The sequence below is a fragment of the Hydractinia symbiolongicarpus genome, chromosome 9 (assembly GCF_029227915.1).
Source record: "Hydractinia symbiolongicarpus strain clone_291-10 chromosome 9, HSymV2.1, whole genome shotgun sequence".
Classification (NCBI taxonomy): domain Eukaryota; kingdom Metazoa; phylum Cnidaria; class Hydrozoa; order Anthoathecata; family Hydractiniidae; genus Hydractinia; species Hydractinia symbiolongicarpus.
In genome coordinates this window covers 8709157-8729008 of record NC_079883.1, presented here as the reverse complement: position 1 = coordinate 8729008, position 19852 = coordinate 8709157, and the positions used below count along the sequence as shown (strand labels likewise).

Sequence of the window (19852 nt, the reverse complement as noted above, 5' to 3'; positions counted from 1 at the left end):
GTGTTAGGATTTTCATAAAGCGTTCTTTGGTTTGCGTTGCGTATGTCGGCCTACATCATCGACACGGCCTGTTTCCGGCTATTAGGAGCAATTCATATATTGGGCACTGCGTTTCGACTTTTTTATTAGACCACAGTAAAAAAATTCACTCACAGAAGTCCCTTTCTTTCATGGCTACAAACACGAAGAATTCTGTCGTAAGTAAAACGAATGCGCAAGCCAAAATGACGATGGGGCGAAGTCATAAGCATGGCCCTGTGGCCCAATGGATAAGGCATCTGACTACGAATCAGGGGATTCCAGGTTCGACTCCTGGCAGGGTCGCACTGTCGCATTTCGGCTGCATGGTCTACTGTGTAACGCGCGCGCACGTTCTGGCGTAATGCGTTGATAAACGGAATGTACGCAGACATATTGGAAAGTAATATCACGCACTTAGTATCGTCGCCTTTGTTAGCATTCATGTAAGTTACCATCCACTCGCTACAGTCGCTCTCCATCCTACGGCTAAATCAACAGCCGTGATTTTTACTATGTCGCCGTCCATCCGTACGCGGTGACAGTTGTAAGCTTTACAGTAACGTGACATGCTCCACAAGCAGTTACGGTGTGTGGACGATGCCTATCATGGCAACGCTTGTTCTTTATCGCTTCTCGGCCTAATGGCTAAGATCAAGTGTAGTATCTGTTCTTATCAGTTTAATATCTGGTAGGCCATTCTCTGAATGGTCAGTATATTAATCTGATTTTTGGCCTTGGGTCATGGAGGTGGATTCATTCACGCCGTGACCACGGGTTGCCTTGGTGTTGCACTATTACCGATGGCGGCCCACATAAGCAATAAAAGAATAATAGCAGTCCTCTTTCCGACGGCACTCTGCATAGTCTACGGCGGGAACAAAACGCGTACACTGGGGGAGAATACAGCCTATGCCCCGCGACACGGCAGTTTATAACACACTCAAGCCACAAGCATTAACAAACTTTGAAGGGTACCCTCATGCTACGGTGCAGTTCCAACTCATACTTACCTGACGGGGAAGTAAAGACTGATCAATGAGGGTTTTCTTCCAGAGTGAGGCTCTTGCATTGCACTACGCTTGGGCTGACCTCTGCGATTACTGCAAACGTCAGTAACTCGACCGTACAATTTCTGGTAGTGGGGGCCTGCGTCCGCGCTCGCCCCCTCCTTAAGTCAAAATGAATGAGCTTAGAAAAGTTGCGCGGCCAAATGTCGGTGGTGACTTAAACGCTAAGGTAAAACCTCGCTTGGCTGTTACGAAACGTGATTGCGATATAAGTCCTCGGAAGGCGGCGGAATTTTATTTTATTTGCCATTCCGTCAGGGTTATTGGATGATCGGCAATAGATCGAGTTTGTATGCATTTGAAAGCTCTTTTTTCTCGTACTATCACCTGAAAATGTCGTAGGAAAATGTCATAGGAAACACTTTCAACAACCGCCACGTTCCTTAATTGTTATAACAAGAAATATATCACAGCAAATGAAAATGAAAAGCCTACGACACCGGGAGTTCCCAGGCGGTCCCCCATCCAAGTACTATCCCGGCCCGACGATGCTTAACTTCCGTGATCAGACGAGAACGGGTGTGTTCATCGTGGTATGGCCGTAGACATTAGTAGGTGCAAATACGTGCAATTTATTTTGACGTTGTGATCAAATTTTTTTATTTAATTTCTTTGAGTTACTTAGGACAAGGCGTATGCATGGATTATCTATTAGACTTTAAGGTTATAGTTTTGTGAAAAAAACAATGTTTTTTTAAAGATGTGTGGCTATAAAAATAGCCGTTGTTTTCTGAGTGTAGCGGTTTACTTCTTCTGTCCTTTGTCGTTCTTCTTTGGGAGTAAGACAGCTTGAATGTTTGGCAAAACACCACCAGCTGCAATGGTTACACCGCTCAAAAGTTTGTTTAATTCTTCATCATTACGAACAGCCAATTGTAAATGTCTTGGAATAATCCTAGCTTTTTTGTTGTCTCTTGCTGCGTTACCAGCCAACTCCAATATCTCAGCAGATAAATATTCCAAGACGGCTGCTAAGTAAACTGGTGCTCCAGATCCAATTCGGTTAGCATAGTGCCCTCTACGAAGGAATCTATGCACTCTACCGACTGGAAATTGAAGTCCAGCTCTTGAGGATCTTGTCTTGGCTTTAGCCTTAGCTTTTCCACCTTTTCCACGTCCAGACATAACTGCGATTTGATTTGTAAGTTAATACAAAAACGTACGAATATTTAACGTAAGTGTTAACGAAATAAACTTTACTCGTTTTTTCATCATAAAAATAGGATCGAAATCATGTTTTTTTAACCAATCATAATTAAGTATTAAACAAAAGATTTTTTTTTTAACCAATTAAATTGCGTATCGGCGTTTTCGGATCGAATTCGATCCGATTTTTTTACTTATAAACAAAAAGTTTTGACTTGCAGTTTAATGCTTATTTACAAGTTAAGTAGCAAAAATTTTTAACCATGTCTGACGCAGCAGCTAAAGGAGGAAAACAGGCACCTAAAGTAGCCAAGAAAGGTGAAAAAAGAGCCGGCAAAAAAGGAGGAAAGATTGGTGGAACTGGTGAAAAGAAACGCAAGAGAAAGAGAAAGGAAAGTTATGCTATTTACATCTACAATGTTTTGAAACAAGTTCACCCAGATGTCGGAGTTTCAAGCAAAGCTATGAGCATCATGAACTCATTTGTCAACGACATCTTTGAGCGCATTGCTTCCGAAGCTTCGCGTTTGGCTCTTCAAAACAAAAAGTCGACCATCTCTTCTCGTGAAATTCAAACCGCAGTACGTCTTCTCTTGCCTGGAGAACTTGCAAAACACGCAGTCAGTGAAGGAACAAAAGCCGTCACAAAATACACAAGCAGCAAGTAAACCAACGTCTACCAAACACACAAACGGTCTTTTTTAAGACCACACATCTTTAAAAAAACATTTACTTGGCGTCACTACAAGTTAACCGAAGTTAATAAAACTTCTAAATAATGTGCTTAAGAACACTAGCCTACATTTAAAATACTTCCCCATGTGTGTGTGGATTAGCTTCACTTTTCATACGTATTATTAGCTGTACTTGCAGAAAAGACAAGTACATTGATCCATGTTATTGCTTACATTTAACTTAACCCAGCTTTTCACGGAAACACTCCCAGGCAAATTAACCCTACAAAGTATTTCTAAATTTTTTTTGTGTCATATATGACATAGTATCGTATAGCAATAAATGTAACTGTGACAAGACTTTACACATTGTGTAATTTGGAAGCGTGCACAAAGTAATGTTTTAAAAGATTTGTGGCTATAAAAATAGCCGTTTTTGTTGAGCAATGACAACGCTTAACCTCCGAATCCGTAAAGAGTTCTTCCTTGACGTTTTAAGGCATAAACAACATCCATAGCGGTAACGGTCTTGCGTTTAGCGTGCTCTGTGTAGGTTACAGCATCACGAATAACATTCTCTAAGAAAACCTTCAGTACACCTCTGGTTTCCTCATAGATAAGGCCAGAGATACGTTTGACACCACCTCGTCGAGCAAGACGCCGAATAGCAGGTTTTGTGATTCCCTGAATGTTATCACGAAGAATTTTTCGGTGACGTTTAGCACCTCCTTTTCCCAATCCTTTACCTCCTTTTCCGCGTCCAGACATATTGATATAGTTGCGTACAGAACGAGTACAAAAACAACGTTTGAGTTAACAGAATTCAGACAGCTTTAAAAAGAGGCCATAAAATTACCTACTGCTCGTGGAAACACCCTAATTAACCAATAGAGTTGCGTCATTACAAAATGTTCCGAACATTTTGTACATTTTTTTAAGTAAAACTGTAGTTTTTTTAAAAATTCGTGGTCTTAATGTTTCAGTAAGGCAATAAATTTGGCATCGTTGGAATTCGCCAAACCTTCTGCTACTTACTAAAAAAAAAAAAAGTCAAAAGCTTTTGTGTATCAGAAGATACAGCCGTTTTCCCGTAGCCAAAAAACACAGATTTTATAAAAATGTTAAAGTAATGAGCGTAATGTCATTATGCAGCCAATCAGAAATTACTTTCTTAGCACCAATCAAATGGTTTGTTTTGAACCTTAGCTGTCAATCAATATGAGAAATAAAACTTTGGCGCGATAGTGCATTTTAGACCGTCTTGTGTATCCGTACTACATCGACTTCTTAAAATATGGCTCGTACAAAGCAAACTGCACGTAAATCTACTGGAGGAAAGGCTCCACGAAAACAACTCGCCACTAAAGCTGCGAGGAAAAGCGCACCAGCTACTGGAGGAGTGAAAAAACCACATCGTTACAGACCTGGTACAGTTGCTCTCAGAGAAATCAGAAGATACCAGAAGTCAACCGAGCTCTTGATCCGCAAGTTGCCTTTCCAGCGTCTTGTGCGAGAAATTGCTCAGGACTTCAAAACAGATCTGCGATTCCAGAGCACAGCCGTTATGGCTCTGCAAGAGGCTTCTGAAGCGTACCTTGTTGGCTTGTTCGAGGATACTAACTTGTGTGCCATTCACGCAAAACGAGTTACAATCATGCCTAAAGACATCCAGTTGGCAAGAAGAATTCGTGGGGAACGTGCCTAAGCATCTTACCAAACAAAAAACGGCTATTTTTATAGCCACACATCCATAAAAAATATTACGGCTAGCTTTTTATATCAAACTTTGTCCTGCTTTCTGTTTAAATTTTATGCTACATAAAAATTTTATGCTACATAAAGTTTGACAATGTTAAAAATATGAAGGGCAAGAAAAGTAAAAGCAAGAAAATAAGAAATTTAAAAACGAAAATACTTAAACTTAGGGAATCTAATCTTAAATTTACTCTTTTTTAACTGTTTAAGTGACTTAAACAAGTTTAACTTTGTACCAAGATAATGTTTTTTTGTAAATGTGTGGCTATAAAAATAGCCGTTTGTTAATGTAATAGCCAGATACACACAAATTATTTTTTTGCGGTCTTCTTTGCTGCCTTTTTGGGAGTCTTTTTGACCTTCTTTGCTGCAGGTTTTTTAGCAACAGGCTTCTTTGTGGGTTTCTTAGCTGCTGGTTTCTTAGCCGAGGCTTTCTTTGTGGCAGGCTTCTTTGCTGCTTTCTTTGGCGTGCTCTTCTTTGCTGGCTTCTTTTTTGGTGTACTTTTCTTTGCAGTAGGCTTCTTTGCCGTTGGCTTTTTTGCTGCGGCCTTTTTCTTAGGTTTTTCTTTTTTTACCTGACCTAGCTTGAATGATCCAGAAGCACCAGTGCCTTTAGTTTGAATCAAATCGCCTGATGTTACTCCTCGTTTAAGAGCCATTTTCAGATGATGATCTGAGTTTTCAGCAACTTTGTAATTTGCATGAATATATTTTGTAATAGCTTGGCGAGATGAACCACCGCGTTCCTTTAGGGTAGCGATAGCAGCCTTGATCATGTCCACATATTTAGGGTGATCAGCTGTCTTCTTTGCAGCAGGTTTCTTCTTGGGTGCGATTTTCTTTGGAGAAGCTGCTTCACTCATTTTTAATGTTTTCTTACAACAATCCAACGATAAACGATGCTTGTTATCACAGTAGAAGTATACTAAACATTACCGTGTAAATGAGATATAATTTAAGACGGTGCGAAGTATGCGGACGTAAAAGTACCACTCCCGGGAATTGATTTGGCGCGAAAACAGAAATGTGTGTTTCTGTACATCGTATAATGTCCGTTTTGGGTGCCGCGACTATGCGAAAGCATGTTAATTTTTATTTGTAGTACGACGCAATAGTCTGCAAGAGAAGCTGCTGGAGTTTGAGGTCTTCAGCATTACATCTAGTCTGTTAATTTGGGCTTCTTCCGCGCTCGTGTTAGGATTTTCATAAAGCGTTCTTTGGTTTGCGTTGCGTATGTCGGCCTACATCATCGACACGGCCTGTTTCCGGCTATTAGGAGCAATTCATATATTGGGCACTGCGTTTCGACTTTTTTATTAGACCACAGTAAAAAAATTCACTCACAGAAGTCCCTTTCTTTCATGGCTACAAACACGAAGAATTCTGTCGTAAGTAAAACGAATGCGCAAGCCAAAATGACGATGGGGCGAAGTCATAAGCATGGCCCTGTGGCCCAATGGATAAGGCATCTGACTACGAATCAGGGGATTCCAGGTTCGACTCCTGGCAGGGTCGCACTGTCGCATTTCGGCTGCATGGTCTACTGTGTAACGCGCGCGCACGTTCTGGCGTAATGCGTTGATAAACGGAATGTACGCAGACATATTGGAAAGTAATATCACGCACTTAGTATCGTCGCCTTTGTTAGCATTCATGTAAGTTACCATCCACTCGCTACAGTCGCTCTCCATCCTACGGCTAAATCAACAGCCGTGATTTTTACTATGTCGCCGTCCATCCGTACGCGGTGACAGTTGTAAGCTTTACAGTAACGTGACATGCTCCACAAGCAGTTACGGTGTGTGGACGATGCCTATCATGGCAACGCTTGTTCTTTATCGCTTCTCGGCCTAATGGCTAAGATCAAGTGTAGTATCTGTTCTTATCAGTTTAATATCTGGTAGGCCATTCTCTGAATGGTCAGTATATTAATCTGATTTTTGGCCTTGGGTCATGGAGGTGGATTCATTCACGCCGTGACCACGGGTTGCCTTGGTGTTGCACTATTACCGATGGCGGCCCACATAAGCAATAAAAGAATAATAGCAGTCCTCTTTCCGACGGCACTCTGCATAGTCTACGGCGGGAACAAAACGCGTACACTGGGGGAGAATACAGCCTATGCCCCGCGACACGGCAGTTTATAACACACTCAAGCCACAAGCATTAACAAACTTTGAAGGGTACCCTCATGCTACGGTGCAGTTCCAACTCATACTTACCTGACGGGGAAGTAAAGACTGATCAATGAGGGTTTTCTTCCAGAGTGAGGCTCTTGCATTGCACTACGCTTGGGCTGACCTCTGCGATTACTGCAAACGTCAGTAACTCGACCGTACAATTTCTGGTAGTGGGGGCCTGCGTCCGCGCTCGCCCCCTCCTTAAGTCAAAATGAATGAGCTTAGAAAAGTTGCGCGGCCAAATGTCGGTGGTGACTTAAACGCTAAGGTAAAACCTCGCTTGGCTGTTACGAAACGTGATTGCGATATAAGTCCTCGGAAGGCGGCGGAATTTTATTTTATTTGCCATTCCGTCAGGGTTATTGGATGATCGGCAATAGATCGAGTTTGTATGCATTTGAAAGCTCTTTTTTCTCGTACTATCACCTGAAAATGTCGTAGGAAAATGTCATAGGAAACACTTTCAACAACCGCCACGTTCCTTAATTGTTATAACAAGAAATATATCACAGCAAATGAAAATGAAAAGCCTACGACACCGGGAGTTCCCAGGCGGTCCCCCATCCAAGTACTATCCCGGCCCGACGATGCTTAACTTCCGTGATCAGACGAGAACGGGTGTGTTCATCGTGGTATGGCCGTAGACATTAGTAGGTGCAAATACGTGCAATTTATTTTGACGTTGTGATCAAATTTTTTTATTTAATTTCTTTGAGTTACTTAGGACAAGGCGTATGCATGGATTATCTATTAGACTTTAAGGTTATAGTTTTGTGAAAAAAACAATGTTTTTTTAAAGATGTGTGGCTATAAAAATAGCCGTTGTTTTCTGAGTGTAGCGGTTTACTTCTTCTGTCCTTTGTCGTTCTTCTTTGGGAGTAAGACAGCTTGAATGTTTGGCAAAACACCACCAGCTGCAATGGTTACACCGCTCAAAAGTTTGTTTAATTCTTCATCATTACGAACAGCCAATTGTAAATGTCTTGGAATAATCCTAGCTTTTTTGTTGTCTCTTGCTGCGTTACCAGCCAACTCCAATATCTCAGCAGATAAATATTCCAAGACGGCTGCTAAGTAAACTGGTGCTCCAGATCCAATTCGGTTAGCATAGTGCCCTCTACGAAGGAATCTATGCACTCTACCGACTGGAAATTGAAGTCCAGCTCTTGAGGATCTTGTCTTGGCTTTAGCCTTAGCTTTTCCACCTTTTCCACGTCCAGACATAACTGCGATTTGATTTGTAAGTTAATACAAAAACGTACGAATATTTAACGTAAGTGTTAACGAAATAAACTTTACTCGTTTTTTCATCATAAAAATAGGATCGAAATCATGTTTTTTTAACCAATCATAATTAAGTATTAAACAAAAGATTTTTTTTTTAACCAATTAAATTGCGTATCGGCGTTTTCGGATCGAATTCGATCCGATTTTTTTACTTATAAACAAAAAGTTTTGACTTGCAGTTTAATGCTTATTTACAAGTTAAGTAGCAAAAATTTTTAACCATGTCTGACGCAGCAGCTAAAGGAGGAAAACAGGCACCTAAAGTAGCCAAGAAAGGTGAAAAAAGAGCCGGCAAAAAAGGAGGAAAGATTGGTGGAACTGGTGAAAAGAAACGCAAGAGAAAGAGAAAGGAAAGTTATGCTATTTACATCTACAATGTTTTGAAACAAGTTCACCCAGATGTCGGAGTTTCAAGCAAAGCTATGAGCATCATGAACTCATTTGTCAACGACATCTTTGAGCGCATTGCTTCCGAAGCTTCGCGTTTGGCTCTTCAAAACAAAAAGTCGACCATCTCTTCTCGTGAAATTCAAACCGCAGTACGTCTTCTCTTGCCTGGAGAACTTGCAAAACACGCAGTCAGTGAAGGAACAAAAGCCGTCACAAAATACACAAGCAGCAAGTAAACCAACGTCTACCAAACACAAACGGTCTTTTTTAAGACCACACATCTTTAAAAAAACATTTACTTGGCGTCACTACAAGTTAACCGAAGTTAATAAAACTTCTAAATAATGTGCTTAAGAACACTAGCCTACATTTAAAATACTTCCCCATGTGTGTGTGGATTAGCTTCACTTTTCATACGTATTATTAGCTGTACTTGCAGAAAAGACAAGTACATTGATCCATGTTATTGCTTACATTTAACTTAACCCAGCTTTTCACGGAAACACTCCCAGGCAAATTAACCCTACAAAGTATTTCTAAATTTTTTTTGTGTCATATATGACATAGTATCGTATAGCAATAAATGTAACTGTGACAAGACTTTACACATTGTGTAATTTGGAAGCGTGCACAAAGTAATGTTTTAAAAGATTTGTGGCTATAAAAATAGCCGTTTTTGTTGAGCAATGACAACGCTTAACCTCCGAATCCGTAAAGAGTTCTTCCTTGACGTTTTAAGGCATAAACAACATCCATAGCGGTAACGGTCTTGCGTTTAGCGTGCTCTGTGTAGGTTACAGCATCACGAATAACATTCTCTAAGAAAACCTTCAGTACACCTCTGGTTTCCTCATAGATAAGGCCAGAGATACGTTTGACACCACCTCGTCGAGCAAGACGCCGAATAGCAGGTTTTGTGATTCCCTGAATGTTATCACGAAGAATTTTTCGGTGACGTTTAGCACCTCCTTTTCCCAATCCTTTACCTCCTTTTCCGCGTCCAGACATATTGATATAGTTGCGTACAGAACGAGTACAAAAACAACGTTTGAGTTAACAGAATTCAGACAGCTTTAAAAAGAGGCCATAAAATTACCTACTGCTCGTGGAAACACCCTAATTAACCAATAGAGTTGCGTCATTACAAAATGTTCCGAACATTTTGTACATTTTTTTAAGTAAAACTGTAGTTTTTTTAAAAATTCGTGGTCTTAATGTTTCAGTAAGGCAATAAATTTGGCATCGTTGGAATTCGCCAAACCTTCTGCTACTTACTAAAAAAAAAAAAAGTCAAAAGCTTTTGTGTATCAGAAGATACAGCCGTTTTCCCGTAGCCAAAAAACACAGATTTTATAAAAATGTTAAAGTAATGAGCGTAATGTCATTATGCAGCCAATCAGAAATTACTTTCTTAGCACCAATCAAATGGTTTGTTTTGAACCTTAGCTGTCAATCAATATGAGAAATAAAACTTTGGCGCGATAGTGCATTTTAGACCGTCTTGTGTATCCGTACTACATCGACTTCTTAAAATATGGCTCGTACAAAGCAAACTGCACGTAAATCTACTGGAGGAAAGGCTCCACGAAAACAACTCGCCACTAAAGCTGCGAGGAAAAGCGCACCAGCTACTGGAGGAGTGAAAAAACCACATCGTTACAGACCTGGTACAGTTGCTCTCAGAGAAATCAGAAGATACCAGAAGTCAACCGAGCTCTTGATCCGCAAGTTGCCTTTCCAGCGTCTTGTGCGAGAAATTGCTCAGGACTTCAAAACAGATCTGCGATTCCAGAGCACAGCCGTTATGGCTCTGCAAGAGGCTTCTGAAGCGTACCTTGTTGGCTTGTTCGAGGATACTAACTTGTGTGCCATTCACGCAAAACGAGTTACAATCATGCCTAAAGACATCCAGTTGGCAAGAAGAATTCGTGGGGAACGTGCCTAAGCATCTTACCAAACAAAAAACGGCTATTTTTATAGCCACACATCCATAAAAAATATTACGGCTAGCTTTTTATATCAAACTTTGTCCTGCTTTCTGTTTAAATTTTATGCTACATAAAAATTTTATGCTACATAAAGTTTGACAATGTTAAAAATATGAAGGGCAAGAAAAGTAAAAGCAAGAAAATAAGAAATTTAAAAACGAAAATACTTAAACTTAGGGAATCTAATCTTAAATTTACTCTTTTTTAACTGTTTAAGTGACTTAAACAAGTTTAACTTTGTACCAAGATAATGTTTTTTTGTAAATGTGTGGCTATAAAAATAGCCGTTTGTTAATGTAATAGCCAGATACACACAAATTATTTTTTTGCGGTCTTCTTTGCTGCCTTTTTGGGAGTCTTTTTGACCTTCTTTGCTGCAGGTTTTTTAGCAACAGGCTTCTTTGTGGGTTTCTTAGCTGCTGGTTTCTTAGCCGAGGCTTTCTTTGTGGCAGGCTTCTTTGCTGCTTTCTTTGGCGTGCTCTTCTTTGCTGGCTTCTTTTTTGGTGTACTTTTCTTTGCAGTAGGCTTCTTTGCCGTTGGCTTTTTTGCTGCGGCCTTTTTCTTAGGTTTTTCTTTTTTTACCTGACCTAGCTTGAATGATCCAGAAGCACCAGTGCCTTTAGTTTGAATCAAATCGCCTGATGTTACTCCTCGTTTAAGAGCCATTTTCAGATGATGATCTGAGTTTTCAGCAACTTTGTAATTTGCATGAATATATTTTGTAATAGCTTGGCGAGATGAACCACCGCGTTCCTTTAGGGTAGCGATAGCAGCCTTGATCATGTCCACATATTTAGGGTGATCAGCTGTCTTCTTTGCAGCAGGTTTCTTCTTGGGTGCGATTTTCTTTGGAGAAGCTGCTTCACTCATTTTTAATGTTTTCTTACAACAATCCAACGATAAACGATGCTTGTTATCACAGTAGAAGTATACTAAACATTACCGTGTAAATGAGATATAATTTAAGACGGTGCGAAGTATGCGGACGTAAAAGTACCACTCCCGGGAATTGATTTGGCGCGAAAACAGAAATGTGTGTTTCTGTACATCGTATAATGTCCGTTTTGGGTGCCGCGACTATGCGAAAGCATGTTAATTTTTATTTGTAGTACGACGCAATAGTCTGCAAGAGAAGCTGCTGGAGTTTGAGGTCTTCAGCATTACATCTAGTCTGTTAATTTGGGCTTCTTCCGCGCTCGTGTTAGGATTTTCATAAAGCGTTCTTTGGTTTGCGTTGCGTATGTCGGCCTACATCATCGACACGGCCTGTTTCCGGCTATTAGGAGCAATTCATATATTGGGCACTGCGTTTCGACTTTTTTATTAGACCACAGTAAAAAAATTCACTCACAGAAGTCCCTTTCTTTCATGGCTACAAACACGAAGAATTCTGTCGTAAGTAAAACGAATGCGCAAGCCAAAATGACGATGGGGCGAAGTCATAAGCATGGCCCTGTGGCCCAATGGATAAGGCATCTGACTACGAATCAGGGGATTCCAGGTTCGACTCCTGGCAGGGTCGCACTGTCGCATTTCGGCTGCATGGTCTACTGTGTAACGCGCGCGCACGTTCTGGCGTAATGCGTTGATAAACGGAATGTACGCAGACATATTGGAAAGTAATATCACGCACTTAGTATCGTCGCCTTTGTTAGCATTCATGTAAGTTACCATCCACTCGCTACAGTCGCTCTCCATCCTACGGCTAAATCAACAGCCGTGATTTTTACTATGTCGCCGTCCATCCGTACGCGGTGACAGTTGTAAGCTTTACAGTAACGTGACATGCTCCACAAGCAGTTACGGTGTGTGGACGATGCCTATCATGGCAACGCTTGTTCTTTATCGCTTCTCGGCCTAATGGCTAAGATCAAGTGTAGTATCTGTTCTTATCAGTTTAATATCTGGTAGGCCATTCTCTGAATGGTCAGTATATTAATCTGATTTTTGGCCTTGGGTCATGGAGGTGGATTCATTCACGCCGTGACCACGGGTTGCCTTGGTGTTGCACTATTACCGATGGCGGCCCACATAAGCAATAAAAGAATAATAGCAGTCCTCTTTCCGACGGCACTCTGCATAGTCTACGGCGGGAACAAAACGCGTACACTGGGGGAGAATACAGCCTATGCCCCGCGACACGGCAGTTTATAACACACTCAAGCCACAAGCATTAACAAACTTTGAAGGGTACCCTCATGCTACGGTGCAGTTCCAACTCATACTTACCTGACGGGGAAGTAAAGACTGATCAATGAGGGTTTTCTTCCAGAGTGAGGCTCTTGCATTGCACTACGCTTGGGCTGACCTCTGCGATTACTGCAAACGTCAGTAACTCGACCGTACAATTTCTGGTAGTGGGGGCCTGCGTCCGCGCTCGCCCCCTCCTTAAGTCAAAATGAATGAGCTTAGAAAAGTTGCGCGGCCAAATGTCGGTGGTGACTTAAACGCTAAGGTAAAACCTCGCTTGGCTGTTACGAAACGTGATTGCGATATAAGTCCTCGGAAGGCGGCGGAATTTTATTTTATTTGCCATTCCGTCAGGGTTATTGGATGATCGGCAATAGATCGAGTTTGTATGCATTTGAAAGCTCTTTTTTCTCGTACTATCACCTGAAAATGTCGTAGGAAAATGTCATAGGAAACACTTTCAACAACCGCCACGTTCCTTAATTGTTATAACAAGAAATATATCACAGCAAATGAAAATGAAAAGCCTACGACACCGGGAGTTCCCAGGCGGTCCCCCATCCAAGTACTATCCCGGCCCGACGATGCTTAACTTCCGTGATCAGACGAGAACGGGTGTGTTCATCGTGGTATGGCCGTAGACATTAGTAGGTGCAAATACGTGCAATTTATTTTGACGTTGTGATCAAATTTTTTTATTTAATTTCTTTGAGTTACTTAGGACAAGGCGTATGCATGGATTATCTATTAGACTTTAAGGTTATAGTTTTGTGAAAAAAACAATGTTTTTTTAAAGATGTGTGGCTATAAAAATAGCCGTTGTTTTCTGAGTGTAGCGGTTTACTTCTTCTGTCCTTTGTCGTTCTTCTTTGGGAGTAAGACAGCTTGAATGTTTGGCAAAACACCACCAGCTGCAATGGTTACACCGCTCAAAAGTTTGTTTAATTCTTCATCATTACGAACAGCCAATTGTAAATGTCTTGGAATAATCCTAGCTTTTTTGTTGTCTCTTGCTGCGTTACCAGCCAACTCCAATATCTCAGCAGATAAATATTCCAAGACGGCTGCTAAGTAAACTGGTGCTCCAGATCCAATTCGGTTAGCATAGTGCCCTCTACGAAGGAATCTATGCACTCTACCGACTGGAAATTGAAGTCCAGCTCTTGAGGATCTTGTCTTGGCTTTAGCCTTAGCTTTTCCACCTTTTCCACGTCCAGACATAACTGCGATTTGATTTGTAAGTTAATACAAAAACGTACGAATATTTAACGTAAGTGTTAACGAAATAAACTTTACTCGTTTTTTCATCATAAAAATAGGATCGAAATCATGTTTTTTTAACCAATCATAATTAAGTATTAAACAAAAGATTTTTTTTTTAACCAATTAAATTGCGTATCGGCGTTTTCGGATCGAATTCGATCCGATTTTTTTACTTATAAACAAAAAGTTTTGACTTGCAGTTTAATGCTTATTTACAAGTTAAGTAGCAAAAATTTTTAACCATGTCTGACGCAGCAGCTAAAGGAGGAAAACAGGCACCTAAAGTAGCCAAGAAAGGTGAAAAAAGAGCCGGCAAAAAAGGAGGAAAGATTGGTGGAACTGGTGAAAAGAAACGCAAGAGAAAGAGAAAGGAAAGTTATGCTATTTACATCTACAATGTTTTGAAACAAGTTCACCCAGATGTCGGAGTTTCAAGCAAAGCTATGAGCATCATGAACTCATTTGTCAACGACATCTTTGAGCGCATTGCTTCCGAAGCTTCGCGTTTGGCTCTTCAAAACAAAAAGTCGACCATCTCTTCTCGTGAAATTCAAACCGCAGTACGTCTTCTCTTGCCTGGAGAACTTGCAAAACACGCAGTCAGTGAAGGAACAAAAGCCGTCACAAAATACACAAGCAGCAAGTAAACCAACGTCTACCAAACACAAACGGTCTTTTTTAAGACCACACATCTTTAAAAAAAACATTTACTTGGCGTCACTACAAGTTAACCGAAGTTAATAAAACTTCTAAATAATGTGCTTAAGAACACTAGCCTACATTTAAAATACTTCCCCATGTGTGTGTGGATTAGCTTCACTTTTCATACGTATTATTAGCTGTACTTGCAGAAAAGACAAGTACATTGATCCATGTTATTGCTTACATTTAACTTAACCCAGCTTTTCACGGAAACACTCCCAGGCAAATTAACCCTACAAAGTATTTCTAAATTTTTTTTGTGTCATATATGACATAGTATCGTATAGCAATAAATGTAACTGTGACAAGACTTTACACATTGTGTAATTTGGAAGCGTGCACAAAGTAATGTTTTAAAAGATTTGTGGCTATAAAAATAGCCGTTTTTGTTGAGCAATGACAACGCTTAACCTCCGAATCCGTAAAGAGTTCTTCCTTGACGTTTTAAGGCATAAACAACATCCATAGCGGTAACGGTCTTGCGTTTAGCGTGCTCTGTGTAGGTTACAGCATCACGAATAACATTCTCTAAGAAAACCTTCAGTACACCTCTGGTTTCCTCATAGATAAGGCCAGAGATACGTTTGACACCACCTCGTCGAGCAAGACGCCGAATAGCAGGTTTTGTGATTCCCTGAATGTTATCACGAAGAATTTTTCGGTGACGTTTAGCACCTCCTTTTCCCAATCCTTTACCTCCTTTTCCGCGTCCAGACATATTGATATAGTTGCGTACAGAACGAGTACAAAAACAACGTTTGAGTTAACAGAATTCAGACAGCTTTAAAAAGAGGCCATAAAATTACCTACTGCTCGTGGAAACACCCTAATTAACCAATAGAGTTGCGTCATTACAAAATGTTCCGAACATTTTGTACATTTTTTTAAGTAAAACTGTAGTTTTTTTAAAAATTCGTGGTCTTAATGTTTCAGTAAGGCAATAAATTTGGCATCGTTGGAATTCGCCAAACCTTCTGCTACTTACTAAAAAAAAAAAAAGTCAAAAGCTTTTGTGTATCAGAAGATACAGCCGTTTTCCCGTAGCCAAAAAACACAGATTTTATAAAAATGTTAAAGTAATGAGCGTAATGTCATTATGCAGCCAATCAGAAATTACTTTCTTAGCACCAATCAAATGGTTTGTTTTGAACCTTAGCTGTCAATCAATATGAGAAATAAAACTTTGGCGCGATAGTGCATTTTAGACCGTCTTGTGTATCCGTACTACATCGACTTCTTAAAATATGGCTCGTACAAAGCAAACTGCACGTAAATCTACTGGAGGAAAGGCTCCACGAAAACAACTCGCCACTAAAGCTGCGAGGAAAAGCGCACCAGCTACTGGAGGAGTGAAAAAACCACATCGTTACAGACCTGGTACAGTTGCTCTCAGAGAAATCAGAAGATACCAGAAGTCAACCGAGCTCTTGATCCGCAAGTTGCCTTTCCAGCGTCTTGTGCGAGAAATTGCTCAGGACTTCAAAACAGATCTGCGATTCCAGAGCACAGCCGTTATGGCTCTGCAAGAGGCTTCTGAAGCGTACCTTGTTGGCTTGTTCGAGGATACTAACTTGTGTGCCATTCACGCAAAACGAGTTACAATCATGCCTAAAGACATCCAGTTGGCAAGAAGAATTCGTGGGGAACGTGCCTAAGCATCTTACCAAACAAAAAACGGCTATTTTTATAGCCACACATCCATAAAAAATATTACGGCTAGCTTTTTATATCAAACTTTGTCCTGCTTTCTGTTTAAATTTTATGCTACATAAAAATTTTATGCTACATAAAGTTTGACAATGTTAAAAATATGAAGGGCAAGAAAAGTAAAAGCAAGAAAATAAGAAATTTAAAAACGAAAATACTTAAACTTAGGGAATCTAATCTTAAATTTACTCTTTTTTAACTGTTTAAGTGACTTAAACAAGTTTAACTTTGTACCAAGATAATGTTTTTTTGTAAATGTGTGGCTATAAAAATAGCCGTTTGTTAATGTAATAGCCAGATACACACAAATTATTTTTTTGCGGTCTTCTTTGCTGCCTTTTTGGGAGTCTTTTTGACCTTCTTTGCTGCAGGTTTTTTAGCAACAGGCTTCTTTGTGGGTTTCTTAGCTGCTGGTTTCTTAGCCGAGGCTTTCTTTGTGGCAGGCTTCTTTGCTGCTTTCTTTGGCGTGCTCTTCTTTGCTGGCTTCTTTTTTGGTGTACTTTTCTTTGCAGTAGGCTTCTTTGCCGTTGGCTTTTTTGCTGCGGCCTTTTTCTTAGGTTTTTCTTTTTTTACCTGACCTAGCTTGAATGATCCAGAAGCACCAGTGCCTTTAGTTTGAATCAAATCGCCTGATGTTACTCCTCGTTTAAGAGCCATTTTCAGATGATGATCTGAGTTTTCAGCAACTTTGTAATTTGCATGAATATATTTTGTAATAGCTTGGCGAGATGAACCACCGCGTTCCTTTAGGGTAGCGATAGCAGCCTTGATCATGTCCACATATTTAGGGTGATCAGCTGTCTTCTTTGCAGCAGGTTTCTTCTTGGGTGCGATTTTCTTTGGAGAAGCTGCTTCACTCATTTTTAATGTTTTCTTACAACAATCCAACGATAAACGATGCTTGTTATCACAGTAGAAGTATACTAAACATTACCGTGTAAATGAGATATAATTTAAGACGGTGCGAAGTATGCGGACGTAAAAGTACCACTCCCGGGAATTGATTTGGCGCGAAAACAGAAATGTGTGTTTCTGTACATCGTATAATGTCCGTTTTGGGTGCCGCGACTATGCGAAAGCATGTTAATTTTTATTTGTAGTACGACGCAATAGTCTGCAAGAGAAGCTGCTGGAGTTTGAGGTCTTCAGCATTACATCTAGTCTGTTAATTTGGGCTTCTTCCGCGCTCGTGTTAGGATTTTCATAAAGCGTTCTTTGGTTTGCGTTGCGTATGTCGGCCTACATCATCGACACGGCCTGTTTCCGGCTATTAGGAGCAATTCATATATTGGGCACTGCGTTTCGACTTTTTTATTAGACCACAGTAAAAAAATTCACTCACAGAAGTCCCTTTCTTTCATGGCTACAAACACGAAGAATTCTGTCGTAAGTAAAACGAATGCGCAAGCCAAAATGACGATGGGGCGAAGTCATAAGCATGGCCCTGTGGCCCAATGGATAAGGCATCTGACTACGAATCAGGGGATTCCAGGTTCGACTCCTGGCAGGGTCGCACTGTCGCATTTCGGCTGCATGGTCTACTGTGTAACGCGCGCGCACGTTCTGGCGTAATGCGTTGATAAACGGAATGTACGCAGACATATTGGAAAGTAATATCACGCACTTAGTATCGTCGCCTTTGTTAGCATTCATGTAAGTTACCATCCACTCGCTACAGTCGCTCTCCATCCTACGGCTAAATCAACAGCCGTGATTTTTACTATGTCGCCGTCCATCCGTACGCGGTGACAGTTGTAAGCTTTACAGTAACGTGACATGCTCCACAAGCAGTTACGGTGTGTGGACGATGCCTATCATGGCAACGCTTGTTCTTTATCGCTTCTCGGCCTAATGGCTAAGATCAAGTGTAGTATCTGTTCTTATCAGTTTAATATCTGGTAGGCCATTCTCTGAATGGTCAGTATATTAATCTGATTTTTGGCCTTGGGTCATGGAGGTGGATTCATTCACGCCGTGACCACGGGTTGCCTTGGTGTTGCACTATTACCGATGGCGGCCCACATAAGCAATAAAAGAATAATAGCAGTCCTCTTTCCGACGGCACTCTGCATAGTCTACGGCGGGAACAAAACGCGTACACTGGGGGAGAATACAGCCTATGCCCCGCGACACGGCAGTTTATAACACACTCAAGCCACAAGCATTAACAAACTTTGAAGGGTACCCTCATGCTACGGTGCAGTTCCAACTCATACTTACCTGACGGGGAAGTAAAGACTGATCAATGAGGGTTTTCTTCCAGAGTGAGGCTCTTGCATTGCACTACGCTTGGGCTGACCTCTGCGATTACTGCAAACGTCAGTAACTCGACCGTACAATTTCTGGTAGTGGGGGCCTGCGTCCGCGCTCGCCCCCTCCTTAAGTCAAAATGAATGAGCTTAGAAAAGTTGCGCGGCCAAATGTCGGTGGTGACTTAAACGCTAAGGTAAAACCTCGCTTGGCTGTTACGAAACGTGATTGCGATATAAGTCCTCGGAAGGCGCGGCGGAATTTTATTTTATTTGCCATTCCGTCAGGGTTATTGGATGATCGGCAATAGATCGAGTTTGTATGCATTTGAAAGCTCTTTTTTCTCGTACTATCACCTGAAAATGTCGTAGGAAAATGTCATAGGAAACACTTTCAACAACCGCCACGTTCCTTAATTGTTATAACAAGAAATATATCACAGCAAATGAAAATGAAAAGCCTACGACACCGGGAGTTCCCAGGCGGTCCCCCATCCAAGTACTATCCCGGCCCGACGATGCTTAACTTCCGTGATCAGACGAGAACGGGTGTGTTCATCGTGGTATGGCCGTAGACATTAGTAGGTGCAAATACGTGCAATTTATTTTGACGTTGTGATCAAATTTTTTTATTTAATTTCTTTGAGTTACTTAGGACAAGGCGTATGCATGGATTATCTATTAGACTTTAAGGTTATAGTTTTGTGAAAAAAACAATGTTTTTTTAAAGATGTGTGGCCTATAAAAATAGCCGTTGTTTTCTGAGTGTAGCGGTTTACTTCTTCTGTCCTTTGTCGTTCTTCTTTGGGAGTAAGACAGCTTGAATGTTTGGCAAAACACCACCAGCTGCAATGGTTACACCGCTCAAAAGTTTGTTTAATTCTTCATCATTACGAACAGCCAATTGTAAATGTCTTGGAATAATCCTAGCTTTTTTGTTGTCTCTTGCTGCGTTACCAGCCAACTCCAATATCTCAGCAGATAAATATTCCAAGACGGCTGCTAAGTAAACTGGTGCTCCAGATCCAATTCGGTTAGCATAGTGCCCTCTACGAAGGAATCTATGCACTCTACCGACTGGAAATTGAAGTCCAGCTCTTGAGGATCTTGTCTTGGCTTTAGCCTTAGCTTTTCCACCTTTTCCACGTCCAGACATAACTGCGATTTGATTTGTAAGTTAATACAAAAACGTACGAATATTTAACGTAAGTGTTAACGAAATAAACTTTACTC

The 19852-nt window shown here is 40.8% G+C and overlaps 16 non-coding genes across 16 annotated transcripts; 12 read left to right on the top strand and 4 right to left on the bottom strand.

The window, feature by feature from the left end:
• The first annotated feature begins 251 nt into the window (after positions 1-251).
• Positions 252-324, top strand: Trnar-acg (transfer RNA arginine (anticodon ACG)). Its single transcript has one exon. It is a non-coding gene; the product is annotated as a tRNA-Arg (tRNA).
• A 322-nt stretch (positions 325-646) lies between these two features.
• On the top strand, positions 647-838 carry LOC130660809 (U2 spliceosomal RNA). Its single transcript, XR_008988005.1, has one exon. It is a non-coding gene; the product is annotated as a U2 spliceosomal RNA (small nuclear RNA).
• A 185-nt stretch (positions 839-1023) lies between these two features.
• LOC130659758 (U1 spliceosomal RNA) lies at positions 1024-1188 on the top strand. Its single transcript, XR_008986962.1, has one exon. It is a non-coding gene; the product is annotated as a U1 spliceosomal RNA (small nuclear RNA).
• Positions 1189-1516: 328 nt separating this feature from the next.
• Positions 1517-1635, bottom strand: LOC130661048 (5S ribosomal RNA). The gene has a single exon (XR_008988244.1). It is a non-coding gene; the product is annotated as a 5S ribosomal RNA (ribosomal RNA).
• Positions 1636-6105: 4470 nt separating this feature from the next.
• Positions 6106-6178, top strand: Trnar-acg (transfer RNA arginine (anticodon ACG)). The gene has a single exon. It is a non-coding gene; the product is annotated as a tRNA-Arg (tRNA).
• Positions 6179-6500: 322 nt separating this feature from the next.
• On the top strand, positions 6501-6692 carry LOC130660807 (U2 spliceosomal RNA). Its single transcript, XR_008988004.1, has one exon. It is a non-coding gene; the product is annotated as a U2 spliceosomal RNA (small nuclear RNA).
• A 185-nt stretch (positions 6693-6877) lies between these two features.
• LOC130659756 (U1 spliceosomal RNA) lies at positions 6878-7042 on the top strand. Its single transcript, XR_008986960.1, has one exon. It is a non-coding gene; the product is annotated as a U1 spliceosomal RNA (small nuclear RNA).
• A 328-nt stretch (positions 7043-7370) lies between these two features.
• LOC130661036 (5S ribosomal RNA) lies at positions 7371-7489 on the bottom strand. The gene has a single exon (XR_008988232.1). It is a non-coding gene; the product is annotated as a 5S ribosomal RNA (ribosomal RNA).
• A 4468-nt stretch (positions 7490-11957) lies between these two features.
• Positions 11958-12030, top strand: Trnar-acg (transfer RNA arginine (anticodon ACG)). Its single transcript has one exon. It is a non-coding gene; the product is annotated as a tRNA-Arg (tRNA).
• Positions 12031-12352: 322 nt separating this feature from the next.
• Positions 12353-12544, top strand: LOC130660806 (U2 spliceosomal RNA). Its single transcript, XR_008988003.1, has one exon. It is a non-coding gene; the product is annotated as a U2 spliceosomal RNA (small nuclear RNA).
• A 185-nt stretch (positions 12545-12729) lies between these two features.
• On the top strand, positions 12730-12894 carry LOC130659754 (U1 spliceosomal RNA). Its single transcript, XR_008986959.1, has one exon. It is a non-coding gene; the product is annotated as a U1 spliceosomal RNA (small nuclear RNA).
• Positions 12895-13222: 328 nt separating this feature from the next.
• Positions 13223-13341, bottom strand: LOC130661024 (5S ribosomal RNA). The gene has a single exon (XR_008988220.1). It is a non-coding gene; the product is annotated as a 5S ribosomal RNA (ribosomal RNA).
• A 4469-nt stretch (positions 13342-17810) lies between these two features.
• Trnar-acg (transfer RNA arginine (anticodon ACG)) lies at positions 17811-17883 on the top strand. The gene has a single exon. It is a non-coding gene; the product is annotated as a tRNA-Arg (tRNA).
• A 322-nt stretch (positions 17884-18205) lies between these two features.
• LOC130660805 (U2 spliceosomal RNA) lies at positions 18206-18397 on the top strand. Its single transcript, XR_008988002.1, has one exon. It is a non-coding gene; the product is annotated as a U2 spliceosomal RNA (small nuclear RNA).
• Positions 18398-18582: 185 nt separating this feature from the next.
• On the top strand, positions 18583-18747 carry LOC130659753 (U1 spliceosomal RNA). The gene has a single exon (XR_008986958.1). It is a non-coding gene; the product is annotated as a U1 spliceosomal RNA (small nuclear RNA).
• Positions 18748-19077: 330 nt separating this feature from the next.
• On the bottom strand, positions 19078-19196 carry LOC130661012 (5S ribosomal RNA). The gene has a single exon (XR_008988208.1). It is a non-coding gene; the product is annotated as a 5S ribosomal RNA (ribosomal RNA).
• Positions 19197-19852: the final 656 nt, after the last annotated feature.